Source organism: Eptesicus fuscus, chromosome 6 (assembly GCF_027574615.1).
Source record: "Eptesicus fuscus isolate TK198812 chromosome 6, DD_ASM_mEF_20220401, whole genome shotgun sequence".
In the NCBI taxonomy this organism is placed as follows: Eukaryota; Metazoa; Chordata; class Mammalia; order Chiroptera; family Vespertilionidae; genus Eptesicus; species Eptesicus fuscus.
This window is the reverse complement of record NC_072478.1, coordinates 96264190-96278335: the sequence shown is the minus strand read 5'-3', so window position 1 is coordinate 96278335 and position 14146 is coordinate 96264190. Positions and strand designations below refer to the sequence as shown.

Genomic DNA, 14146 nt, shown 5'->3' with positions numbered 1-14146 from the left:
TTATAAAATGGAATTTCTAATAGTACCTATTTAATAGGCTTAATATAAGATTCCAGTGATGTAATAAACATACAAATGCTCATTAAATTATTTGGTATTTAACACATACCAATTGGTATTAGTGAGGAATTCCTATTCACTTCATTAATATTTTACTAAACATCTTCTGTATTAATACATTAAAAAAAATTAGAGGTAAGTTTTCAAGTGACCTCAGAATATTCTAATAGATAGGATACCATGATTTCCTTACTAATGAAAATTTCTCTTATTTTTAATATATCTTTCTGTAAAAGTTGTTTGACTATTTCTTACAAATATAAGATTAATACTACTTAAAATTTTCTCTAGACAAACCCTTGGTACTTAACTAATTCCAGTTATTGACTATGATGTCTATTGCTTACCTGGTTGAATGTGATCAACTGTGATTCCAATTTAGATGATACCTTATTGAACACTGCTAGCACCTTAGGGATATAAATGCCTATCAATAAGCCAAGTCAGGTACTAAAAATTATGAGCTCTGAAAAAAATTAACTAGCAGAACTAAACATTTAATCTTTTGCATGTTGTATGAAAATATCATTCGATATTATTGTCTAAGAAAAGAAAAGGAAATTTGCATCACCTACCTTTTTAAAATATTAGAGTTACCATAAGAATTTCATGCTAAATTTACATCAAGTTGCTAGAGTAATCTCTGACACAGGTATTCATTCAATTAAATAATTTATAATTAATACACATAATTTTATACATACTTGAGCCATAAATTTTAATTTTTAAAAAAAAATATATTTTATTGATTTTTCACAGAGAGGAAGAGAGAGGGATAGAGAGCCAGAAACATCGATGAGAGAGAAACATCGATCAGCTGCCTCCTGCACACCCCCTTCTGGGGATGTGACCGCAACCAAGGTACACGCCCTTGACCGGAATCGAATCCGGGACCTTTGAGTCGGCAGGCCGACTCTCTATCCACTGAGCAAAACCGGTTTCGGCATAAATTTTAATTTTTATACAAATCAGTTGAAAGTAAGAGCTCATGATAGTAAATTTCTGGTTGGTTAGATTTGGCCCAAGTCATCAATGCAAAGACTAGAAAGTTTCTGGAATCTGTTAGAATGAAACTTCTTTGACATACATCTTTGCCTAAAGTCAGTGGTTTTCAACCTTTCTAATGCCGCGACCCTTTAATACAGTTCCTCATGTTGTGGTGACCCCCAACCATAAAATTATTTTCGTTGCTACTTCATAAATGTAATTTTGCTACTGTTAATGAATCGTAATGTAAATATCTGTATTTTCCGATGGTCTTAGGCTCTATAGCAGCGACCCACAGGTTGAGAACCGCTAGCAGGGTCGCCTAAGACCATTGGAAAACACAGATATTTACATTACGATTCATAACAGGAGCAAAATTACAGTTATGAAGTAGCAACAAAAATAATTTTATGGTTGGGGGTCACCACAACATGAGGAACTGTATTAAAGGGTCGCGGCATTAGAAAGGTTGAGAACCACTGCCTGAAGTCAATCCTATATAATAAAAGGCTAATATATATATAAATTACTGAATGGCAAAACGACTGGTTGCTATGATATGCACTGACCAGCAGGGGACAAATGCTCAATGCAGGAGTTACCCCCTGGTGGTCAGTGCGCTCCCACAGGAGGAGTACTGCTCAGCCAGAATCCAGGCTCATGGCTGGCAAGCAGAGTGGTGGTGGCAGGAGCCTCTCCCATCTCCGTGGGAGTGGGCCTAAGCCGGCAGTCAGACATCCCCCGAGGGTTTGTAGACTGCAAGGGGGCGCAGGCCAGGCTGAGGAACCCTCTCCCCCCTCACCCCCGAGTGCATGAATTTCGTGGACCGGGCCTCTAGTAAGTAAATAATTTTATGTGCAAGAAATTGTACAAACTAGTCTTTACAAATAAAGTTATAGACAAGCAATGATGAGAGAAAAGAGAATGGAATTTGGAGTGAAGGAAGCTATAATTTCTCAACATAGCAGAAAAGCTACATTTTTGTCACTAATGGTAGAATCTTGCCTTTCCACTTACCTTTTCTTTCTCATGTTACCTGCCTACTATATTCATGAGATTTCTAGGGACTTTATTTTTTGTTATTATTATTGATATTTAAAAGGGTAACTTAAACTTAACTATTAAAGATTAGAGAATGAGTAATTTTCATCTTGAGGGCATATTATAGATCTCAGACTATAAGTCTATCTTAATTTTAAAGTTTAAAGTCCATTGTTGGATAGAGCAGTTGTTCTAATTGTGGAAATAAAAAAGATAGAGAGCATCTTAAAGCTTCACACAAAATCCCATTTCTGAATAAAATGCCAATTTGGATGAAAGAAAATTGTTTTAAATGGTCATTGAAATCCCAAGATAACGGGTATGAGGGAAATACTGCAGATTCACAATGGTTCATTGACTCTAGGGCCTCTTGCCTCAAATACTTGGATTGCTGGTTTGTGGCCAAATGGATATAGCCTCATTTTCCTCGTTTTCTCTCAGAAGCCATCTGCAATACTTCCACAGAAAATGTGTGAAAAATATTGCTGAAGACTTCCTAATATCAAAAACAGAATGTAGGTAAGAAATAAAAGAATTATAGAAAAAGCCCAGCTTGGCTAATTTTGAGTTTTTAAATTTCCTAATTCTAGAGGTTTGTTTTTTTTTGTACAGCTACTCCAAGCCAACTCGTTTCTACTCTAGGTTTTCCTTTGGTTCTATATTCTTTCTAGTTTTCCTAGTCTTGGTTCAGGGTATGTTTTTCTCCCACAAACTTAATTTTCTATTGGAGAAAAATCATGGACTTAATATTTCATTCATTAAACACATATGTCCTGAATGCTTACTCCCAGGCACTTTTCAAAGTGTTTGAGAATAAAACAGATAAAGATCCTTATCTTCATGAAGTTTATTTTCTATATATATATGGCTAAGCGTCCGACCGTCTGACCGGTAGCTATGACACATACTGACCACCAGGGTGCAGATGCTCAATACAAGAGCTGCCATGATGTGCACTGGCCATTTAAAAAGAAACGGCACCATGGACCTGGCACCAACAAACCAACACTCGGCTTACCCCAAGTGGGATACAGGCCCCACCACCACCCCAGATTGACACCCCACCAAATCGCAGCCAATGCTGCCAAGATTCCGTGGCACAAGATGCAGCCCACAGACCAGCCCAGCCCAGAAACAGTTGCTGTAGGTGCTGGGTAATGACATCATGAGGCAACACCTGGCTTCCTCTCCCTAGCAACTAGCCTCCTTGGAGTTTCTTCAGCCCAGGAACATGACTTGCTTTATAGTCAGGTGCAAACATTTTACACTTTAACAAAATGTTTGTGAAGTCTTTTCATGTTCCTCATCTTATTTGATCCTCACAGAAGTTCTGGAGTAGGTAGATAGGAGACTCAGTAGAATCCTAATTTTTTTTTTCATTAGCCTGAAAACGGAGATTTTAGAAAGTTTAGAAACTTGACCGGACTAGAAAGAAGTAAGAAATAGTGGAACTTGAAAATGACCTCAGGTTTTCTCACTGCACAGAATACAGTCAAACACTGCTGCAGTTAAATATTTTACTCTTTGTTCTTGCTGCATGATCTACAATAATAATCTGCTTCGTGTTGTTATTTACTGCTGTGTTGCTGACAATTACCTGAAAGAGAAGTTGGGGTACTTCACTGGGCTGGAAAAAGTTTAGCTAAATCAGAAAGCAGGTCTAATTAAGCAAGTTTATTCTATACATGTAAAAGGCATGTGCGACATATATAAAGCTCTTGCTGGTGCCAATCGTATGTGTGTGTTTTGGTCTGTCATTGTTGATCGTGAGTTTGGTTGACACTTCTATTATAGAGAAAGGGTGAATAGCAATATTAAAATATTTCTTCTAATTAATTTCCTTTCAGTGTACACAAATCCGTGCACTGGGTCACTAGTATTCTAATAAGTGAAGGAAGAAAATAAACAATAAGTACAATAAAGAAGTAAATTATATGGCATGTTGGAGCATCATAGAGATAAAAGGGAAAATTAAAGCAAGGAGTGGGGGTTGTAATTTCAAATGTGGTGGTTAGAATGGTTTTCCTTGAGAAGGTGACATATGAGCAAAGACGTGAAGTAGTTTGGGATTAGTTCTGTGCATATGGGGAGAAAAGCATTCCAGGCAGCGGAAACAGCTGAAATAAAGATTTTTCTGGTGGGCATGTGCCTGCCATATTCAGCAAGGAGACCACCATGGCTGGAAGGGAGTGAAAGAGAAGGAGGAGAAGTCTCAGGCACGTGGGTCTGCTGTGGGTTGGGAAAGGTATTGCGGGGTGGGGGAGGGGGGGAGACAGATCACAGAAGGCCTTAAAGTTCCCTTTAAAGAGTTTGGCTTTGATCCTGAGTGAGGAAGAGCCATGGCAAGATTTTGAGCATAGGAGCATCAGGATCTGACACACATTTTAAAGGGGTTACTGTGGCTGCTATGTTGAGAATACTTCCTACTTTGCATTGTATTCATTCTTAGGCTACATTCTAGAATATATCTATATCTATATATCTATATCTATCTATATATCTATATCTATATCTATATCTATATCTATATCTATATCTATATCTATATCTATATCTATATCTATATCTATATCTATATCTATCTGTATCCTCTATATCTATCTATATCATCTATATTTAAATCTACTAGAAACCCGGTACATGAATTCGTGCATGGTTGGGGTCTGGCTGGCCCACCCCGATGGGGGCAGATCGGGGGCGGGGCCGGCTGGCCAACCACCCACAGCCCCTCCACCCAGACAATCCTGCCCCCAATCGGGGTGGGGGGGCATTCTGGGGCTGGCTGCAGTGCGAGTCATAGCGACTGGTCATTCCGGTCTTCCAGGTGTACCAGTTGCTTGGCTTTTATATATATCTATATCTATATCTATATCTATATCTATATCTATATCTATATCTATATCTATATCTATATCTATATCTATATCTATATCTGTATCTGTATCTGTATCTGTATCTATATCTATATCTATATCTATATCTATATCTATATCTATATCTATATCTATTTATATATCAATGATGAAGTTTACTTTTGGACCTTTCAAATAAATAGTTAAAGTATGTTGACTTATTTCTTTTTTAACATAGTACAATGAAAAATATAATTCTTTCTCCTTCCCAAATCCAAATATAAATGGACTAATTTAAGAAAATTTCTCTGACTACTTATTATCACTCTTGTATTTGAGATGCCTCAGGCAGGTTTTGCAGATTCTACTGTTTTTGCAGTTCATAATCTGCTCTTACTTAGACTATAGGAGTTAATTAATTCTTAACAGTTTTCTGCAACTTACTCTGAGTACTAGTTTTAATTGGTAACTTTAAAAAAATGTTAGTTTTTTTTAAGGAAAATTCATGCAATAGAATTGACCTGAGTTGCTCTTAATTCAACTAAAAGTATTATATAAATCCAATCACCTGGTTTGAAATCCTGCCACAAAAGAAATTATTAAGCAAAGGTAAATAAGTCTATTCAGAGGTACCTTGCTTTAAGCAGTGGATTAATTTTATATTATTCTTTTTCTCCCACTTGTTTTTAATTTGCAGCAGGATACAAAAAATGACCCATTGAGAATAAAAGATTGTCTCAAATTCAGTTATGATAACAGACACAACTTTATTCAAATAATTTTTAATAAAATTTTATTTCTTGTTGCTGGAAACACTATTCTGTTGAGTTATACCAAATCACTTAAGATTTAACTTAAATCAAGCTGAATTTGATGGCACAGTCTTTCTCGAAAACCGACTTTTATCCTAAAGGAGTAAATTACTTAGCATGTTAGAAGATAAGTGGTGTGGATGTTAATGGTATATGGTCCTGTATTTGTGTTCAATGTATCCAGTAGTGTTCTCAGAGATTTCAGAATACAATAGGTGAGCTTTATTTGCAACTCTGAACTCCAGTAAACTTATTAAAAAAATGAAAACATCAGGTAATACTGAGAAAACTAATATTGGATTCTTCAAATGTTTTAAGCATAAAAGAGTGTCTATAGTCAGGTGATTTTTTTCTTTCTTTTTGGTTTGATATTGTTTAATATTATATAAGTTTCAAGTGTATCGTTCTACAATGCATCATAATCTATATATTGCATTGTGTGCTCAGCACCCAAAGTCTAGTCTTCCGTCACTATATATTTGACCCCCTTTATCCTCTTCAAAAAAATATGGAATGGGATTTGAGAGGAGAAACCAAGACGGTGGCAAAGGTAAACACCTAAACTGCTGCCTCGCACAACAATTTCAAAACTACAACTAAAAGACAAAATAAACATCATTCAGAACCACAGGAAAGCTGGCTGAGTGGAAATTCTACAACTAGAAGAAAAGAGGAAAGCACATGGAGAATCAGAGGAGCTGCAAAAGGCTGAGGTACAGAGACACGCACGTGGGTGGCTGAGTGCCTGGCTGGCTTTCTCTAGCGGGAAGGAGACAAAAGCTCCCGACTGCGCTGAACCCAAGTTCCGACTGCACTGAACCCCAGTTCCGGGCGAGACCCTGGGGACCCAGGCTTATACGGGGGAGAATCTGGACTGTCAGGCAGAAACTCAGGGGAGCCGCGAAAGGCAGAGGTCTAGAGGCGCGCGCGCAAGTGCACGAAGAGAGGACTGACTGCTGACTGCACCGCTGGCTTTCTCTAGCAGGTGGGAACTAGAAGCTCCCGACTACGCTGAACTCCACTTCCAGGCGAGAATCTGGGAATTCAGATTCATTGGGGGGAAAAACTGGACTGTTTGGCAGCAGACGAAACTCGAGGGCAGCTTACTCTTAGAGGTGCTTGCAGCGATTACCGAGGGACACTGAGACCCAGGGGCTTCATAGGGCAGGGCTGACAGGAAGCCAAGACTGTCTGCTCAGCCCTGAGACTCTGCCCCAACCAAGCTGAGCACAGAGGCTTTTGCAATTTTGCAAGTCTTGTCTCATAAGGCTGTCTCCAGCACAGAAGTTCTCCTGGCATAGACACAGCTGATCCTTACAGCCAGTTGGCCTAGAGGTCAATTCCTCCCAGTGATACCAACAACAATCAAGACTTAACTACAACAAGGCTGTACACACAGTCCACAAAGGGGTGCAACAAGAGTATCCACCTCAGGTAACTGGGGAGGCCGAGCCACTGGGCCATATAGGACATCTAGCACACAAAGCTACCCTACGAACTCAGGGAAGCAGCCAAAATGTGGAGACAAAGAAACAGATCACAAACTAAAGAAATGGAGGGAAACAAATGACTGGATATAGAGTTCAAAACCACGGTTATAAGGTTTTTCAAGAATTTTCTAGAAAAGGCCGATAAATTTAGTGAGACCCTCAAGGATATGAAATAGGACCAACTAGAATTAAACATACACTGACTGAAATAAAAAATATTATACGGAGACCCAACAGCAGACTAGAGGAATGCAAGAATCAAGTCAAAGATTTGAAATACAAAGAAGCAAAAAACACCCAACCAGAAAAGCAAAAAGAAAAAAGAATCCAAAAATTTGAAGGTAGTGTAAGAAGTCTGGGACAACTTCAAGCGTACCAACATCAGAATAATGGGGGTTTCAGAAGAAGAGAGAGAGCAAGATACTGAAAAGCTATTTGAAGAAATAATGACTGAAAACTTCCCCCACCTGGTGAAAGAAATAGACTTACAAGTCCCGGAAGCGCAGAGAAGCCCAAACAAAAGGAATCCAAAGAGGACCACACCAAGACACATCATAATTAAAATGCCAAGAGCAAAAGACAAAGAGAGAATCTTAAAAGCAGCAAGAGAAAAACAGTTAATTACCTACAAGGGAGCACCCATACGATTGTCAGCTGATTTCTCAACAGAAACTATGCAGGCCAGACGGCAGTGGCAAGAAATATTCAAAGTGATGAATAGCAAGAACCTACAACCAAGATTACTCTACCCAGCAAAACTATCATTTAGAATTGAAGGTCAGATAAAGAACTTCACATATAAGAAAAAGCTAAAGTAGTTCATCACCACCAAACCAGTATTATATGAAATGCTGAAAGGTATTCTTTAAGAAGAGGAAGAAGAAGAAAAAGGTAAATATAAAAATTATGGAAAACAAATACGTATCTATCAGCAAGTGAATCTAAAAATCAAGTGAATTAAAAATCGGGTGAACAGAATAAACTGGTGAATATAATATTATCAGGGGCATAGAAAGGGAGTGGACTGAAAATTCTCAGGGGGAAAGGGGTGTGGAGGTGCGGGAAGAGACGGGACAAAAATTGTACACCTATGGATGAGGACAGTGGGGGGGAGGTAAGGGCAGAGGGTGGGGTGGGAACCAGGTGGAGGGGAGCTATGAGGAGAAAAAAGAGGAACAATTGTAATAATCTGAACAATAAAGATTTATTAAATTAAAAAAAATAAAAAAATAGAAAAAAAAATGGAATGCTTTCTTTTTTTGTGTCATCCCTGAGCAGGGGCCATGCTAATCTTTGTATCATTACAATTTTAGTTATGTGCTGCTGAAGTGAGTACGAAAGGATTTTTTAAGTGGCAAAATAATAATTTATAGTAAGAAAAAATTGTAATAATTTTTAAGATTTATTTATTTATTATTTATTGTCTAAACTTTTACATATGTCTCCTTTTCTCCCGAGTGACCACCTGCCCAGCCATTCCCTCCCAACCCCCCGGCAAGCCCCCACCGCCCCAGTTTCTGTGCCCATTGGTTATGCTAATATGCATCATACAATTCCTTTGGTTGCTCTCTAACACTCCCTCCCCCCTCACCTCCCCTGTCATTTATCTCTGGATCTATTTTTGTTCATCAAATTATGTTGATCATTATATCTCCAATATGAGTGAGTCATATGATATTTATCTTTCTCCAATTGGCTTATTTCACTTAGCACCGTGGTCAGCAAACTGCAGCTCGCGAGTTGCATTCAGCTCTTTGGTCCCTTGAGTGTGGCTCTTCCACAAAATACCATGGCCTGGGCGAGTCTATTTTGAAGAAGTGGCATTAGAAGAAGTTTAAGTTGAAAAAATTTGGCTCTCAAAAGAAATTTCAATTGTACTGTTGATATTTGGCTCTGTTGACTAATAAGTTTGCTGACCACTGGCTTAGCATAATGCTCTCCAGTTCCATCCATGCTGTTGCAAATGCTAAAAGTTCCTTCTTTTTTATAGCAGCATAATATTCCATTGTGTAGATGTGCCACAGTTTTTTAATCCACTCATCTGCTGATGGGCACTTAGGTTGTTTCCAAATCTTAGCCTTGGTAAATTGTGCTGCTATGAACATAGGGGTGCATATATCCTTTCTGATTGGTGTTTCTGGTTTCTTGGGATATAGTCCTAGAAGTGGGATTACTGGGTCAAATGGGAGTTCCATTTTTAACTTTTTAAGGAAACTCCATACTTTCTTCCATTGTGGCTGCACCAGTCTGCATTCCCACCAGCAGTGCATGAGGGTTCCTTTTTCTCCACATTCTTGCCAGCACTTGTCATTTGTTGATTTGTTGATGACAGCCATTCTTACACGTGTGAGATGGTATCTCATTGTTGTTTTGACTTGCATTTCTTGGATGATTAGTGACTTTGAGCATGTTTTCATATTTCTCTGGGCCTTCTGTATGTCCTTTTTCAAAAAGTGTCTAATTTAGGTCCTTTGACCATTTTTTGATTGGATTGTTTATGTTCCTTTTGTTAAGTTGTATGAGTTCTCTGTAAATTCTGGAGCTTAAAACCTTATATGAAATATCATTGGCAAGTATGTTCTCCCATGCAGTGGACTTCCTTGTTGTTTTGTTGATGGTTTCTTTTGCTGTGCAGAAGATTTTTATTTTGATGTAGTCCCATTTGTTTATTTTTTCCTTTGCCTCCATTGCCCTATGAGCTGTGTCAGTAAAGATATTGCTACCACATATGTCTTCTATTTTGCTGCCTAGGGGGTCTTATAGGATTTTTATGGTTTCCCGTCTTACATTTAAGTCCTTTACCCATTTTGAGTTTGTTTTTGTGTATAGTGTAAGTTGGTGGTCTAGTTTCATTTTTTTTTTTTTTTTTTGCTTGTATCTGACCAAATTTCTCAGCACCATTTACTGAAGAGACTGTCTTGGTTCCATTGTATGCTCTTGCCTCCTTTGTCAAATACTAATTGAGCATAATGGCTTGGGTCAATTTCTGGGTTCTCTGTTCTGTTCCATTGGTCTATATGTCTGTTCTTGTGCCACTACCAGGCTGTTTTAGTATTGTGATCCCTCCAACATTGTTCTTCTATCTCAGGATTGCTTCAGCTATTCGGGGTCTTTTTTTTTTTTCCAGGTGAATTTTTGGAGTTTGTTCTAGATCTTTGAAATATGCCTTTGGTATTTTAATGGGGATTGCATTGAATCTGTAGATTGCTTTGGGTAGTATGGACATTTTAATGATGTTGATTCTACCAATCCATGAACATGGTATGTTCTTCCATTTGTTTATGTCTTCTTATCTCTTTTTTTTCAATGTCCTGTAGTTTTCCAAGTACAGGTCTTTTACCTCCTTAGTTGAGTTTATTCCTAGGTATCTTAATTTTTTTGGTGTAATGGTAAATGGGATTGTTTTTTTAGGGTTGCTTCCTGTGAGTTCATTATTGGTGTACAAAAAGGCCATAGATTTTTGGGTGTTAATTTTGTATCCTGTTACATTGCCAAATTAATTTATTAGGTCTAGTAGTTTTTAGATGGAGTCTTTGAGGTTTTCTATGTATAGTATCATGTCATCTGCAAATATGGACAGTTTTACTTCTTCTTTTCCAATTTGGATGCCTTTTATTTCTTCTTTTTGTCTGATCACTATGGTTAGCACTTCCAGTACTATATTGAACAGGAGTGGTGAAAGTGGGCATCCCTGTATTATTTTTGTTCTTAGGGGAAATGAGTTTAGTTTTTGCCCATTGAGTATGATGTTAGCTGTAGGTTTGTCATATAAAGCTTTTATTATGTTGAGGTATGATCCCTCTATTCCCACTTTGTTGAGAGTTTTTATCAAGAAAGGGTGTTGGATTTTGTCAAATGCTTCTTCTGCGTCAATAGATAATGACCGCGATTTTTGTTTCTCACTTTTTTTTATGTGATGTATCACATTTATTGATTTGCAGATATTGTACCATCCTTGCATCCCTGGAATAAATCCCACTTGGTCATGGTGTATAATCTTTCTAATGTAATGCTAAATCTGATTTGCTAGAATTTTGTTGAGGATTTTTACATCTATATTCATCAAGGATATTGGCCTGTAGTTCTCTTCTTTGTGGTGTCTTTATCTGTTTTTGGAATTAGGGTAATGATGGCTTCATAGAAAGGCTTGGAAGTGTGCCTTTCTCTTGGAATTTTTTGGAATAGTCTGAGGAGGATATATTTTAGTTCTTCTTTGAATGATTGGTAGAACTCCTCTGTAAAGCCATCTGGACCAGGGCTTTTGTTTGCTGTAAGATTTTTGATCACTGCTTCAATTTCTTCAGTAGTTATGGGCCTATTCAGGATTTTTTGATTCTTCCTGATTGAGTTTCGGCAGCTTGTATATTTCTAAGATTATGTCCATTTCATCTAGGTTGTCTTTTTTGTTGGAATAGAGTTGTTCATAGTATTTTTTCATAATCCTTTGTATTTCTGTGGGATTGGCAGATGAAATAGTTTTAAGAAATGCTGAGACATGCGAAATAAAATTATAATTACAAATCAGCAATGTGATAAAACACATGAACAAAATTTTCACAGTTATCTCATTTTAGGTTTCCTCTGCTTTTTGAAATAAGTGTGGCAAAAAGTTACGGGAGAAAATTATTATAATGTTATTGGTTTTCATGAGAAAATTTGATGTCTCTTTATGGGAAGATATTCTGACACATTATGTATTTATTTAATAAATATTTACCATGTGCCTGTCATATTGTAGACACTGTATTAAATGCTGGAAAACAAATAGAGATATTCTGGTGGTGGGGGGGAAGTAAGATGAAAAACAGATGAGTTACACAATTGCACATTCTAGTTAGAGCCATGAAATAAACAAAGGATTTAGGTAGGACTTAAGAGGAAGCTATTTTTGAGTACAGTGGTAGGAGAAAGCTTCTCTCCGGAGCTGATGTCAAACTGACCCCTAAAAGAAGAAGAGGAACTGGCCCTAAGAAGAGGAGTGGGATAAGGGATGAGGGTATAGCGTGGCAGGCAGATGGGGTGGAGATGTCGGGGAATGAGATTGGTCTATTCCAGGATCTGGGACCCTTAGGGGGAAGTGATCAAAGAATAGAGCCAGCCAGTGTGAAGATGTTGAGAGATGGTGCTATACCATGATGGGCTTGCAGAATGTGGTAAACATTGTGCACTGGGAATGCCCTGAAGGGTGTAGTCATAATAATGACACTCTTATTTATATATTTTTTAAAGTTTATTCTGATTGTTGGAGAGAGAATGGGTTATGGTTAGTAATAAAAAATTATGCTAAGTGAAATGAGCCAGTCAATGAAAGAAAAATACCACATGATATCACTCATTTAGGGATAGTAAAGAACACTATAAAGTGATGAACAAAAAGATAGATATAGAGACAGTAAAGCATCAAACAGACTTTCAAATTACAGGGGGAAAGTTAGGGAGAGGTGGGGGAGTTATGAAATCAAACGAAGGACTTGTATGCATGCATATAAGCATAAACAATGGACGGAAAAATCTGGGTGGGGAGGGAATGTGTGGGTGTGGGGGTGGGGGGGTAATGGTAAGATATGTACACATATAATAGCTCAATAAAAATATTAAAAAAATTACTTTAGTGGCCAATTTAAATGTTACCGAATTTATCCCCTCTGGCATAGGGGCATTTAGCAAATGGCCACTGAGTGACTCAGATTACAACTAGATCTTGCTTGTAGTGAGAATTTGAATGTCAAATTACCTGTTTGGAATGATGAAGATACAGAAGTGTTCAGGGATAAAATTTCAGATAGGTGATTTGCTTTAGCATGATAAAGAAAGAAATAGGGTGATGTAGATGAATAAGGCTAAATGTGAGAAGGTGTTAGAGTTGGGGGGTTTGTTGTATTCCTTTCTACTCCTGTGAGTTTGGAAATGTTTTATAAGTTAATTTTCAAATGTAAAAAAAAAAAAGCAATATTTAGCTCTCAAAAAATAAATATTACTAAAGCTAAAATGTAAAGAAGGAATGTAAGCTGCCTATTATAATAGTCCAGGCAAGAGTGACTTTTATAAGGGGATAGCAGTGATGATGGCGAAAAGTGAATGCATTCAAGACATTTTTAGAGGTGGACTATTATGGATTGGATTTGGGGTTGGGATGGGTAGAGAAAAAGGAGGAATTAGGAATTTCTGGTTTGAGCATCTGGTTGAATTGTGACACTAGAAATACAAGTCTGAGAAGATAAATCAAGTCACCATGATTCTGGACATTTTGAGGTTGAAATGGTTTTGAGAGATCTAAATAAAAACAGATATGTGCTTAATCCCTTCACCCTTCTCACCCAGCCCTAAACCCCTCCCCTCTGACAGCTGTCAGTCTGTTCTCTGTCTCAATGAATCTGTCTCCACTTTATTAGTTTATTTTGTTAATTAGATTCCACATATAAGTGAAATCATATAGTATTTGTCTTTCTCTTACTGGCTTAATTCAGTTAGCATAATACTCTCCAGGTCCATTCATGCTATAGCAAAAGGTAAGATTTCCTTTGTTTTTATGGCTGAGTAGTATTCCATTGTGTAAAGGTACTGCAGTTTTTTAATCCACACATTTACTGATGGGCACTTGGGCAGCTTCCAAATCTTGGTTATCTACCTAATAAAAGAGTAACATGCTAATTGACCGTACCTTCACTACACCCACCAGCCAGTCAGGAGTGAGTATGCAAATTAATACAACAAAGATGGCAGGTTAATTTGCATAAGCAGGTGCCAAGCGGCCGGGGGCAGGGTGGGACACAGTTGCTCCGGGCCTCTCGGCAGCGTGGGAAGGCAGAAAGGTGGCTCCGGCCTGGAGCGAAGGCGGTGCCGGCAGCCAGGGGAAGGAAGGCCCATTCTTGCACAAAACTTCCTGCATTGGGCCTCTAGTTTT

General features: G+C 37.9%; 1 pseudogene; it reads right to left on the bottom strand.

The window, feature by feature from the left end:
* Nucleotides 1–8477: 8477 nt before the first annotated feature.
* LOC129149588 (U6 spliceosomal RNA) lies at nt 8478–8578 on the bottom strand (annotated as a pseudogene).
* Nucleotides 8579–14146: the final 5568 nt, after the last annotated feature.